Below are 15,252 nucleotides of genomic sequence, written 5' to 3' on the forward strand. Positions count from 1 at the left end.
GGACACACTCCAGAGCAGATGAAAGCAGGGCAATCCTCCATTATTTATGAGCACAAGGCCCTCAGATGTTCAGGACACAACACAGAGCAGTTAGGACAGGAAACCCCTCCATTCCATATGAGCACAGGATCCTCAGCTGTCACCACAACATAGTGCATAGTAGTGGCACAGGACAGGGAGAACCTCCATTCCTGATGAGCAAATGACACACAGTTGTTCTCAGTACACACTACACAGCAGATGATTTCAGGGGGCACCTCCATTTCTCATGAGTGTAAGACCCTGATCTATCATCAGGAAGGACAGAGAATAGAGCAACTGAGTACAGGGAGCATCTCCATCCCCCATGAGAACTGGGCCCTCAGATGTCACCAGTGCATAGCCCAGAATACCTAAGGACAGGATAGGGAGAACCTTTATTCCTAATGAGAAAAGTGTCCTCAGTGGTCACAAAGAAACACTACAGAGTAGCTGAAAGCAGGGGAGAACTCCATTTTTTATGAGCCCAGGGCCCTCAGTTCTCTCCAGGAATCTGTACAGGTAGGTGAACATAGGATGGACCTCCATGACACATGAGCCCTCAGCTGTCACCAAATCATAGCAGAGGGTAGTAGAATAGGACAGGGGTCACCTCTACTCCTCATGAGTACAGGGCCCTCAGCTGTCACCAGGACATAGCACAGAGTAGCAGAGCACAGTAAAGGGAGCCCTTCCATTCTTCATAAGCACAGGGTCTTCAGATGTCATCAGGACTCATCACAGAGCAGCTGAGTACAGGGAGCACCTCCAGTCCTTATGAGCACAGGAACTTCAACTGTAATCAGAGCACAAAACAGAGCAGTTGAGGGCAGGGAGCACCTCCATTCCTTCTGAGCCCAGGACCCTTATCTCTCATCAGGACACACCACAGAGTAGCAGATGACAGGATGCACCTCCATTCCACATGAGCACAGGGCCCTGTACTGTCACCAGGACATAGCACAGTGCAGTGGAATAGGACACGGAGTACCTCTATTCCTCATAATCAAATGGCCCTCAACTGTCACCTGGGTATGGCACAGAGCAGCTAAAACAGCTAAGAAGCACAAAGCACAGAGAAACTGAAGACAAGGAGCACCCCCATTCTTCATGAGCACAGGGCCTCCTGCTATCACCAGGACATAGCACAGATTAGCAGAGGACATGACAGGGAGTATATTCAACCCTCATTAGCACAGGGCCCTCAGCTTTGTCCAGGACACAGCAATAGTAGGACAGGAAATGGACGACCTCCATTCCTCATGATGTAGTGCACTCAGCTGTCACCCAAACACAGCATTAAGTATCAGACCACAGGACAGGGGGCACTTTCATTCCTCATGAGCACAGGACCTTTAGTTCTCATCAGGGTACAGCACAGAGTAACAGAAGCACCTGCATTCCTTAAGAATACAGGGCCCTCAGCTTTCACCAGGTGACACCACAGAGCAGCCAAAGAGAGGGAGTATCTCCATTCCTCATGAGCTTTGGTACCTCAGCTATCATCAATGCACAACAAAAGGTAGTTGAAGAGAGGAGTATCTCTATTCCTCATAAGTCTGAGACCTCAACTGTTACCAGGAAACACCTCATACCAGGTGATTACAGGGCACACCGAAATGCCTCATGAGCACAGCATCCTCAGCTTTCCCCTGAACAGAAAAACAGAGCCACTAAACACAGGAAGATACTCCATTCTTCATGAGCACATAGCCCTCATCTGTCACCAAGACACAAAACACAACAACTGAGGATAGGCTAGGGAAGACTTACATTTATCATGAGCCCAGGGCCCACAACTATCATCAGGATACAGCACACAGAAGCTCAAACAGGGAGCACCTCCATTCCTCATGGCCACAGGGCATTCAGCTGTCACCAGACACAGCACAGAACAGCATAAGACAGGAACAATCACCTCCATTTCTCATGAGCAAAGGACCCTCAGCTTTCATCAGACACAGCACAGAATAGCTGAGGACAGGAAATGTAGGACCTCCAATCCTCATGAGCACAGGGCCCTCAGCATTCACCAGGACACCCTAGAGAGAAGCCAGATACAGGGAGCAACTCAATTCCTCATGAGCTCTTGAATCTCAACTATCATCAGGGCACAACACAGGGCAGTTGAGGACAGGGAGAACCTCCATTCTTCATGAGCCCTGGGATCTCAGCTGTCACCAGTATACATAGCAGGTAATTACTGCAGCAGCTAAACTCCTCATAAGCACTTAGCCCTCAGCTGTCAACAGAGCACAAAGTCACTGTGAACAGGAAGATTCAGCATTCTTCATGAGCACATGGCCCTCAGCTGTCACCAAGACAACACAGTAGATGAGGATAGGTCAGGGAGGACATACATTTCTTTTGAGCCCAGGACACACAGCTGTCATTAGAGTACAGCACAGAGAAGCTCAGAAGAAGGAGAATTTTTATTACTCATGACCATGGGGCCCTCAGCTGTCACCAGGACACAGCACAAAATTGAGGAGAACAGGAAGGATCTCCATTCCTCATTTGCACAGAGCCTTCAGCTGTCAGCAGGATGCAACTGAGTGGCTAAGAACAGGACTGGGAACACCTCTATTCCTCATGAGCACAGGGCCCTCAGCTGTTACCAGGGCATAGCACAGAACATACAGCAGGTGAGGACAAGGACAGTTATGTTTTAGATATGGTGTCCCCCAGAAACTCACACTTAACAAAATGCAAAAAGTTTCAGAGGAGAAATGATTGGATTGAAGAGTCTTAAAGCAATCAGTGAATTAATATGCTAATAGGGATTAACTGAGTGGTAAATGAAGTGATAAGATGTAGCTGGAGGAGATAGAAATTGGGCATGGTGTGCAGGTATATATTTGTATTTGGCCAGTGGAGTCTCTCTCTCCTTCCTGAGCACCATGGGAGCTGCTTCCCTCTGCCACACTCTTCTGTGTTGACTTAGTCCACTTCTGGAACCATGAGGAATAATACTGTAGTTCAAGACTGAGACTTCTGAAACTATGAACCCTCAAATAAGGTTTTTCTCTTCTGAAGTTGTGCTGATTATGTCTTTTAGTCACAGAAGCCTAAAACCTGAGTACAAGAGGGAGATACCACCATTCCTCATGAGTACAGGGCCCTCAGCTGTCAAGAGGACACAGCACAGAGTAGCTGAGGACAGGGAGTACCTCCATTCCTCATGAGCTCAGGGCCCTCAGAGTCACCTGGACACAACACAGAGTAGATGTAGACAGGAGGGAGAGCACCTAAATTCCTCATGAGCGAAGAAACTTAGGCTGTGCAGATACTAATTGTTAAATCATTATCTGCTACTCAAATGAATATTCTTTCAAAAGCTTGTAATAACCTTTTAACTGTAGGCACAAATGTCATCCACATTGCAGATATAAAAGGTTGACTATTCCTTATCTAAATTACAAATTTCAATTCTGTGGTGGTTCAAGGTTGTGCAACTAATTATGATTTTCCTTGTACTTCTTTTATTGTGTGTACAATAAAAGAGTTGTCTGTTCCATGGCTCTATAGTCCATGTTCATCCATGTTTAGAAAATGACATAGAAACCTGTATTATTTACTGGTTTATAAAGGAGGGTTGATATTACTTCTGGCTGATGTCTGTCCTTGTTATAAACTGAACCAGAATTTCCCCAGGTCTTAGAAATGGAGCCCCATAACCAATCAGGTATATAAAAAGGTTTTGCTTATATATATAGACACAGGTGCATGCAAATCTCTTGCCTGAATTTCTTTTAGGTAGGAATACAATTCTTTACCTGTATTTCTCCTCAGGTTCAAGAAACAGGAGAGACACTGCCCCGAGTAATAGCAGGGAGATTTAATTGGAAAGCTTCAAGAGGTAGACTTTCTGCCTCCAAATGTTGGCCATGGTCCATTCCATTCCAGATACCAGAAAGCAAGCATAAGAGAAATATATTTTTATTATAAAATATTTATTTATATAACATCTTCCCCCACCATCAATGCCAGAGCAGTAATTAATATGGCAAAAGTGATAGACAACACCTATTGTTTGATTTTATGTCAACCATAATTTATGATTACTTTTTTACTGATATAAATTGCTGATCCTACTATTTCTGCTTATTACACCAAGTAACACTGCAGATGTCAAAAAAGGAACTAAGTACCTCATCTACTGATATGCATCATTGGCATAGATTGTTGCTATCTTTGTCCTCTGCCCCAAAACTCTGATTTGCTAGTAAAATAGAGGGACACTATACAACTCCTAGGATAGAAACTCTACTACTTCAGATCTATCCACATAGATGGGTAGATACTCAAACAATATGAAAAATGAAGAGAACAAACCATACCTAACAACATAGAACACCACAATTGCAGACTCCATTGACACCACAGTGGAAAAAATGTTGGAGGTGGAATTCAGAAAGATAGTGGTTCAAGTTCAACTGATCTAGGAGGTAAAAGATGAAAAAATAAATGAAATCAGGGAGAAATACAAGAAGTGAAAGATGGTTTCAATAAGGACATGGAGATCCTTAGGAAGAATCAATTAAAAATGCTTAAAGTGAAGGTGTTAAAACATAAAATTAAAAATTCAATGGGAAGGATCACCAACAGACTAGGCCATGTGGAAGATAGATTTTTCAGGACTTGAGGGCAAAGCACATAGTCTTGAAGAAAAAGATGACTATAGAAAAATAAGATGTTAGAGGACTATGGTCAGAAATTTTAAGATAAAGACTCTGAAATACAGAAAAAACTGCACAATCATTACAATAAAATAATATCAGAAAATTTACCAAATGTTCATGACAAAATGGAAAATCAAATACAGAAAGCATACAGGACTCCAGATATAAAAAATTCCAAGAGAACCACTTCAAGACACATCATTTTGAAAATGCCTAATGTACAGGAGAAAATATAGAATCTTAAAAGCAGCAAGAAAAAAGATTCAATACATTTAGAGGAAAACCATTGCAAATCTCAGCCACTTTTTTTTTTAACCCAGACCCTAAAAGGCAGAAGGTCTTAGAATAATATATAACAACTTCTAGAGAAAATGGTTGGCAACCAAGAATACTATATAAAGCAAAATTAAGGTTTTGATTTGAAGATGAAATAAAAACATTCCATGATAAGCAAAAGTTAAAAGAATTTACAAGTTAATGCTGACACTACAAAACAGATTTATTAAAATAATTCAAGAATACATGGGTGAAAAAAACAAAAATCAGAAAATGGAGAAAGAACACTGGGAGAATACTCAATCAAAGGAGAATCTACTTCAAGTTAAAAACTAGAAATAAACCAAAATGACAGAAATTTGTAAAGGCATGTTTCAGTAATAATACTGAAAATAACTTGTCTAAACTCATCAAAGAAAAGACATAGGGTTGCAGATTAAATTGAAAAACAGGATCTGATTATATGCTGTCTTCAAAAGACTTACTCATAAAGAAAGACATCCTCAGACTGAAGGTGAAATTTTGGTGAAAATTTATCATTCATGTTGTCTCCATAAATAAGCAGGGGTTTTTATTTTCATATCAGATAAATTGGACTTCAAACCAAAATTCATCAGAAGAGATAAAGAAGACCATTCTATTCTGCTTAAGGGAATCATACAAGAAGTAATAGCAGTCATGGATATTTATTCCCTAGATGGAGCAGCTATTACATCAAGCAAACTCTCCTCAATATCAAGAATCAAATAGACCAAAACATAATAATACTGTGTAACTTTAACATAGTTCTTTCAACATTAGATAATCCAAACAAAAACTAAGTAAAGATGCTACAGAACTAAAAAAAAATTGTACTCAACAAACATATATAGAATATTTTATTCATCAATGACTGAATACACCTTCTCAGCAGTGCATGGAACATTTTGCAAAATATATCCTTTCCTAGGCAACAAAGCAACTCATTGCAAATCAAATAAATAAATAAATAAAGACAATGCTTTTCATAGTGGAATGAAGTTAGAAATCAATGATAAGACAAAATGTATAAACTACTCAAACACCTGGAGAGTAAATCATAAATCATTCACAATTTAATCATAAATGGATAGCAGAATAAATCTGAGGTGAAATAAAAAATACTTAGAAGTAAATGAAAATAGTGATACAATATCCAAACCTCTGGGCCACTATGAAGGAGGCTCTAAGAGGAAAGTTAATATAACTGAATTCATTTATTAAAAAAAAAAAAAAACAGGAAGACAACACACATATGATCTAACATTACAGCTCAAGGCCCTAGACAAAGAATAGCAAATCAATATCAATAGAAAACAGGAAATAAAATCAGAGCCAAACTTAATGAATTTGACATTAAAAACAATTTTAAAAATTGATGAAAGAAGTTGGTTCTTGGAAAAACTAAAGAAAATTGATAAACTTTTAGCCCAATGAAATAAAGAGATAAAAATGCAAAATTTTGAAATCCATAAGGAAAATATTACCACAAGCCCTACTGAAATACAGAGGAGAATCAGAAACTACTTTGAGAACTTATACTCCAATAAGATAGAAAATTCCTAGATACATATTACCTAATCAAATTGAATCAGAAGGATGTAGAAAATTTGAAGAGATCAAATTCTACTAATGAAATTTAAGATGCCATGAATAACCTACCAAAAAGAAAAGTCTAGGACTGGATGGATTCCCAGCCAAGTTCTACCAGGCTTTCAAAGAAGAGCTAACATCAATCTTCCTCAAATTATTCCATAAAATAGAAAAGGAAGGAACTCTTTCAAAGTAATTCTATGAAACTAGTAGCACCCTGATACTAAAATCAGACAAAGTCACATCAAAGAATAAAAACTTCACACTAATATCCTTGAAACATAAATGCAAAAAAATATTAATAATATATTGGCAAATTGCATGCAAAGACACATTAAAAAGATAGTTCATCATGGTCATCCCATTCTAAGGTTGGATAAACATGTGGAAATCAAATCTAACACACCACATGCATAGAGTTAAAGACAAGAATGAGATGATCATAACAATAGATGAAGAAAAAAACATTTGACAAAATACAGCATCCATTCATGTTTAGAACACTGTAAAAACTAGGGACAGATGGAAATTATCTCCACATTGTAAAAGCTATATATGACAAACCTAAGGCTAAAATCATTCTTAATGGAGAAACTGAAATAATTCCCATTAAAAAGAGGAAGAAGACAAGAATGCCCACATTTACCACTTAATTCAACATTCTCCTTGAAACTCTGACCAGAATAATTAGGCAAAATAAAGAACTTAAAGTGATATGAGTAGGAAAAGAAGAGCTCAAACTATCTTTTTTTGCTGATAACATGATTATACAGGTAGAAGGCCCAAAAATCTCCTCTTATAACCTTCTAGAATTATTGAACAGATTCAGCAAAGTTGTAAGATATAAAATTAATACCCATAAGTCACTTGCATTTCCATACATCAATGATGAATCAGCTAAAAAAAGAAATTAGGAAAACTATCCCATTCACAAAAACGTGGTGAAGGAACTCTATGATGAAAACTACAGAATATTAAGAAAGAAACAGAAAAATATTAGAAGATGTGAATACCTCTCATATTCTTGAACAGGGAGAATCAATATTGTCAAAATTAGTGCTATACAGATTCAAGGAAATCCTAATTAAAATTCCTATGATGTCTTCATAGAAATAGAAAAAGCAGTTATGAAATTTATTTGGAAAAATACAAATCACAAAATAGTGAAAGAAATCCTTAGTGAGTAGTACAAAGCCCAAAGCATTATAATAGCAGGCCTCCAATAAACTCCAGAGATATAGAAACAAAAACAACAAAGTAATGACAACAAAATAGGCATGAAGGCCAACGGAACAGAAAACAGAGACAAACTCCACATAAATACTATTACCTCATTTTAGACAAAATTGTTTAAAGTCCACACTGGAGAAAAGATAACCTTTTCAAAAAATATATGTAGAGCTCTGATCCACAGGGGTGTCAGGGAACATATTTCCTGTTGCTGTGCACAGACTTATAATTTATATGGGCCAATCCACTGAATATACCACCACAAGCCTTATAGGAAAAGATAGTATTTATTAAGACATATAAAGTATATACAAAAGGTAAACCATCCCAGGTAGCATACCAACTCAGCACCGGAGAGACATCACGGGCATTTTGCAGCATACATAACCAAAGAAAGCAGTCTTGTCACCTTTGAGTTCTTCTTATCTCTTAAATACATTGGAGTAAACATAGAAAGTTATTGTCTGGAGCCACTGGGCTCAGTGCCATCAGTACGTTTGGTCTCCAGACCTGGATCTGGCCAAGAGCCAGTCCTTGAGAGCAGAAACCAGATGTCTTTAAGGTTTTTTTTTGTTTTGTTTTGTTCTCAGGCAGAAAGCTTATCTGTCCTTGAACAGGGGTACTGCCAGACCACTAAGTTTCTCATGCAAGTTGTTTAATCCTTGCCCTGATTTCACTTTTTGAAAGCACCCTTAAACAAGACTCCATTTTTCTCTACACTTCGTTTACACAAAAAGAAAATTACAATAAATTCAAGTTGAGAAACTAACTCATCTTAGGTCACAAGTTAATTAGTGGTAAGAACAAGAATTCAGGGCTTTATTTCCTAATTCAGTGTTCTCTCTCCACCAGATTTAACTTCTTTTCTTCCTCAATAACTTCCCAGTCACTAAGTACTTCACCAGGTTGTTTTGGTGATCACATAAAATAATATATCATAAAGTGGATGAGAAAGTATAAAAGAATAAAGCAATAGTGGAAAAGTTGTGGAACCAGAAAGCTTTAAATTCCCCATACCTATTCATTCCCCTCATCTCCTTTATTATAAGCAGAGCGTGAAATGAAGACAATGAAAATACTGGTGGAAGGTATCTTTCTGTATCTGCAGCTAAAATATATGAGAGAATTTCCCAGGGGTATTTTAGAGAGAAAACAAAGAGTTCAGTTCAAACATATCAAGTTAATATTTACACACAAACACTGGTTAATGAAGTCACATTATTCATTTATTTGATGAAGAACTTCAAACACAAAGACACCCACAAAACTTCCCACCTAGAACTGGATATACTTTAAAAGGTTGAAGTCTTTGGCATACATCCTGAAATACTCGAGTACCTGGGAATTGTGCATGAAGTTAGGATAATGATATGTGATGGGGTAGTCACTGAAGAACATCATATCCTTAGAAGTATTGATGATCACCAATTTGTAAATACTGGCTCTCCCTTCTTCAGGATTTTACTGCAGTAAATTAGAAGCATTCATGGCAACTTGAGAGCTAATTTCATGATTTACAAATAGCCAGTGAACAGTTGAAAAATTTCCTGAAATAAATGTCAATTCAAACAAATGACACACATACATGACCTCCACACGTCCCAGCACTTGTGCCTCTGTGTAGTTTCTTCGCCTTGAATCTCAGTATCTATATGACTTGCTTTTGACCAACAGTACACAGTTGAAATGGCACTGAATGACTTTCAATACTAAGTCACAAGTAGCCTTGCAGCTTCCACCTGGGTGTCTTAGAAGGCTCACTTTGGTGGAAGCCAGCAGCCATGTAAGAAGTTAGCTTTTATAGCTGTGACCCAAATACCTGACAGGGAGAAAGAATTATTTTGGCTCATGGATTCAGAGGTTTCAGCTCCACTACTTTTGGCTTTAGGCAAGGCAGAACATCATGGTGGAAGGGTATTGCAGAGGAAAGCTTCTCAGCTCATGGTAGTCAGAAAGCAGGGATTGGGGGAAGAGGCCCAGGACATTATATAGTCCCCAAGGGTAACCCCCTGAACCCATGATCTGCTTTTCAACCATGTCCCACCTGCCTACACTTTCTACCACTCCCTAGTAATCCATTCAACTGTCAATGAATTAATCCATTAATGATGTCAGATCTCTAATGAATGAATCACTTTCCAAAAGACCTACCTCTGGACAATGCTGCATTGGATACCAAGACTTGAACACCTGGGCTTTTGGGGGATATTCTAAATCTTTACTATAAAAACTCCAACTACATTGAGACCACAATGCTGTTAGGAAGCCCAACCTAGGCACATGGAAGAAAATATCTAGGGTAGAGAAATATTCAAATAGCCCCCAGAAATTCTAGCTATCCCACCTAAAATTCTACACATGTGAACAAAGTAGTCACATCAAATTCAGTCTTATCATTCATCAGATGTCAATCACAAGAAATTCCAAATGAGAACTTCCCAGCTGACTGAATAAGTCTCAAGAATTTTCATATATATTGAGACATTTCTCTCAAGAAAATGTACTACGTTTCTTTCCAGTATAAGTTGTTATTTGCCCCTTTTTTATATTGCTGGGTAACAGTCACTTAAATTAGTAAAAGTGGGTTAGATCAATACATACTAGGGAAAGTATATTAGTACAATGTTTTCTGAGTAATGCTGCAATGTATATAAAAATCCTTGAAATGTACATAGCTTTTTAAGGAAATATTCAGACTTGCAAACAAAGATTATTGTTAAAGGATGTTGGTGCCAGCATTATTCATAAAATAAAAAGGAAAAAAGTTAAATGCTTAAGAAAAAATAACTGAAATTTGAGAACCACTGTTCTAGATCCTTGCTACCCGAAGTATGGTCTGTGGATCAGCACAAAGGGGATCACTAGGGACATTGTTAGAAATGCAAAATTTTAGGCCCCTCCCTAGAATCAGAACTAACATAATAACAAAATCTTCAACTGATTCAGATGCACATGAAAATTGAGAAGCACTACTTCAGATGACATTAATCCCTAATTCAGTGTCTTCCTTCCTACAATGAATTTTTTGCTTCCTCAAAAATTTCCAATTAATTACTTCATGAGGTTAAGGTGGTAATCCAATAAAATAATGCAATATGAATCCAGCATATTATTCTGTCACTGAAATGTCATAAACCACAGGTTTTCAAATCTATTACATTTAAATTCTTTTTCATTATAGAAAATCACCTTAACCAATTTGGTCCCTCTCATTCCTTTTTATTACAGAAATGAATAAATCTTAGGAGAGTGGGTATTACAAAACATTAAATATTACAAAACCATGTTGAATTTGTCCACATTCAGGTTTATTTTCCTCCTAATTCTTATTAAAGAATTATTTCATCTAGAAATCCAAAATTGATCATACTCATTTGTCTGCCCCATAATTATTTCTTTTTGACTGCTAATAAGGTTTTCAGGAGTCTCCTTTCAAGTATTTTCTTATTTACCTTACCAACTTCAACCAAAGTATTCAAGGTGTGGTTGTGATTATATCTCTGACCTAATTAACATTTTAGCTGTTCACATTTTCTATATTACCTAGCAGAGAGCTTTATTGGGACTCCAGATCAACACAACCAGAATCTCATGAATGGGCTGACATCATTTTTTGTTAATGTTCCCCCAGTGATTATTTCTTCAATATGTAGCAAAAGTGGACAACTATACCCTTTTAAGTGTTTTTCAATCCATTTATTGTCTTATTCTCTTGTTCACTATTTTTTTGAGAAAGGAGGAGTTATGAAATTTATGGGATAAAAAAACATATTTCATTAAAGGGTGTTTATTATTTAACACCCTTTTCTGATTAAACAGTAACAGTAACATTTTATATTATAATTTTGCCCACATGGCATCTATTTGTCTATCTGTCTATACTTTAAAACTTTACAATGTGAAGTAGTTATCTGATCATCAGCATAAATATCACTTAGGGCTTGTCAGAAATGGATAATTTTGTTATATCCCAAATTAATTCATGAGAATCTCCAGTAATTCATGTGTACATTAAAGTTTGAAAAGCACAGTCTAGCATGCTTTAATAATTTTTGATATGCAGTTTGACTAAAAAATATCAAAGATTATTTAATAAGTACTGAGTACTTATTAAATTCTTAGCATTTTGAAAGAAATTTATTAACTTTTCAAGTAATTGCATTCATAAGGTAACATCAAAGTAAACTGATTATATATATATATATATCATATTACAACCTACTTTCTACCATCAATCTTACTTAATGTTAATGAAGAGATCAAGAACTGATTGAAATTAATGTCTTTAGAGCTCATATGATTATTATTAGAAAGTTTTCAGCTGTACAAAGAGGAGACAATACCAGTTTGGTAGGTGGAACATGATTGTAAATTAGAAATGGTGGTGTCTGAGAAAACACTTGTGCGGTAGATAGAAAAATGAAAGAGGAATCAGGATAGAAAAGTACAAGTGGTACTACCTGAGAAGAAAATAAAAATATACTGAATCCCAGGAACCTGTCACAAAAAAAGATAAAATGGTAACCCCGAATTCCCAGTGTTCTAATTGGACACCTAGCAGTGGAAGTGGAATTTCAAAGTTCTTAGACCAATTCTACATATGAAACCTCTAACAAATTATAAAAAAGTTTTGTGGGATGGAAGGACAACTAGACTACAAATAATGAGCTCAGGACTGATAGAGAAGTACATCTCAGGAAAAAGTTCTCAAAGTAACCACTAGCAGCATACAAAATATGTTCAGTTCGTTAAAGGATGTTTATAATACCTTAGTCTCCACAGCTGTGTAACTGTGAAAAATGTGAAAAGCAGATTTGATAGCTCCATAAACATTCTTAGTAGCCACTCAGGACAGTTTCCTTCTCAGGAATCCACTTATTAAGCATAAATATATTGGGTAGGAAATATATGCCAGGCATCATTCTTGGTTCTAGAATATAATAGTGAGTGATATAGGTAAGTCTGTGTTAAGAGAAGTCAGAAGGTCAGAGTATTATGATGAAAGAATATTTTTTCATGGAAGCAGTTCATAAGGTGTTGAAATTTTGCCCAGAGGAAAATAAGAAATACCCATGCTGTATATTCAGCAGATTATAACTTCAAATTTCTTTAGAGTTTAAAAACCACAAAACTGATAATCAGGCAGAAAAATGGCTACCCTCCCAACATCATCCCTGTCTCAATTGATTCACTGCTGTTCAGTAATTGCCAAACCTGGCTAGGATGCTTAAGGAGACTCAAAATGTGGGGGTCCCACTCTAGGCCTAAATAATAACTGACGTAGCCATATGTGGAGCTGTCATTTTATAAGTGATTGATGTAATTATGCATTCACTTACTCCCTATGTTCACTGTACAAAGGGGATATTACTATTATCCCTTCCTCAAGATTAAAAAAACAGTGGGCAGAGAGGTTTAATGATTTGCCCAAGGTCATACTTCTTGTAAATAACAGACAGTCTTTGAATCTAAAACAGTGCTCTTAACTTCTACACTAGGGTGTGATTGGATTTCAAGAGTAGAATTTTCTGTTACTAAAAACAAATGAACAGGGTTTTCAGCCCACATCTGATTGTGATAAAGGTCTAGGGATTTGCTAATGGGATTCATTTTAGATCTGAATAAGACTATTGTCAGAAATAGTTCCTAAAACAGAGCCAAGATACAACACATCTATTCAATTAAGAAATGTCATAAGGCCACTTTTAAGTAGCTGGCCAACACTGTGTTAGTTTTTATGATGTAAAATATACCTATGACACCTCAATTCCATTCACTGGTTCAGAAAATGAGTTTAAAATAAACCAATTTAGAGATCAATGAAGGTGACTGATACTTTTTGGCACTTAATAAGCATATCATTTAAATAGATGATATTGTCAGTGGTTACTAACAAGTTGCAGGATTGGATGTGCATACTAAAACAATTTAACTTTAAAACTGAGTATGTGTAAGGAAAAGAAAACCCATTTGCAGGTGCCCTCTACCCTCTTCTGGAAGAAAAAAGACTTTAAACTTCTCAAAGCAAGAAGTTTACAGCAAACAATGCTATCAAATTTTATACTTTATTCAAGGACAAGAACTGTCAGAAAAGTACCTGGACTATTTTTAGTAGAAAAAAAAATGTTGAAGATTGGAGGGGGTATTCCTGGAAGGAGTTTTTAGCAGGTAACTCTAGCTCATTTACCTTTAAGACATATCAGAAGCAACCACTCTACATTTTCTAATCCCTGTGTACTTTCTAATGTATGCTGTTCTGTTACTCATCCTCCCTGCCTCACCAGATTGTTTCCCTCTTCTGAAAAATAGCAAAACTAATGAAATAAAAATGTTTGTGGTTTTCATAGACAGTAGAAAAGAAATAAAACGTATATCTGCAATGCAGTTTGCAGCCAACAGAGGGAAAGAGAAACCCTCATAAAATGTGGGGTGGGGGGATGTTAAGAAGTCAACAAGCAGAATTCTATCAGGTTTAGTCACTATCAAGCTCTCATATTACCTAACAGGAGATAAAATGTTGCATGCACCCAGCTGCAGAAGGCTTTAAGTATTAAGGGACAAGGAGATTTACCTGTTACCTCCAAAGCCCTCCAATGTCATCAGTCCTTTCAAAGGAAACAGGATCCAAGTCTTCATTCAGGCAGCACTTGACAGAAGAGAGCCCACAGGCTCCACTTCCAATCACAGCAATACTTTTCTTGGTCATGGTCTCAAAAGATCTTCACCTGGCTATGGCAATGTCACTTGTACTAAAGAAAGAATGACAAGAGACAGAAAGCACAAGCCTGTCAGCAGTTTTTAAGAAAGACAGTTGCCATGACACTCAAATAAGTGCTGTAACAAGAGGTGACTTTGGGGAAGCCAGATTTGGTTGCCCTCTTCAAAAGGAATCTCCTGCACAGAATAGGGCAGCCCTGTTGCCTGCAAGACCCAGAGCTGAGAAGCTCTATAGTGTTATCTTACTGTTTCCAGAAGCACCTGGCTGATCCTTCAGTTGTGATCTGGAAGTTACTCTGATTGGCAGCAATTCTCCCTCTCTTAACAGGAAGAAAACAAGGAGTGAATCTACTTTGGGCAGAAAACAAAAACAAAAAAATCATCTACAACTTCTGTAGTTTTCAGCTGCTGTTATAGGCAGTGCCTTTTTACTCCCTCTGGAGACAGAATTGTCCTCTAATCTTTTTTGCTCCCCTACTCTCTGCATCCACTTTTAACTTCCTGCTTTTCCCTTAAAGTGACAAACTCCTACTAAAACAAAACAACAACTCCCAAGTAAGCTTGATAGAAATGCCAAAATACAGAACACCCTCCTTGCAGGGGATCTGTTCAAAGAGGTGATCCTACCCCCTTCTCTTCTTGCTCCCCACCTCATGGACTGGATCTTCAGGTCTACAATACTGGTAGAATTTACTTTAAAATTCCCATGCATGTTTTA

General features: G+C 37.3%; 1 long non-coding RNA gene across 2 annotated transcripts; it reads right to left on the reverse strand.

Annotated features, from left to right (window-relative positions):
- Positions 1-397: 397 nt before the first annotated feature.
- Positions 398-14,959, reverse strand: LOC124975228 (uncharacterized). Of its 2 annotated transcripts, none has more exons than XR_007106871.1 (5): positions 14,796-14,959; positions 14,389-14,566; positions 4,359-4,459; positions 3,795-3,886; positions 398-814 (listed from the first exon to the last, which is right to left on the reverse strand). It is a non-coding gene; the product is annotated as an uncharacterized LOC124975228 (long non-coding RNA). The 2 variants fall into 2 exon arrangements; XR_007106870.1 differs by having other exon boundaries at positions 14,781-14,959.
- Between the last annotated feature and the right edge of the window lie 293 nt (positions 14,960-15,252).

This window comes from Sciurus carolinensis, unplaced genomic scaffold (assembly GCF_902686445.1).
Source record: "Sciurus carolinensis unplaced genomic scaffold, mSciCar1.2, whole genome shotgun sequence".
Classification (NCBI taxonomy): Eukaryota; Metazoa; Chordata; class Mammalia; order Rodentia; family Sciuridae; genus Sciurus; species Sciurus carolinensis.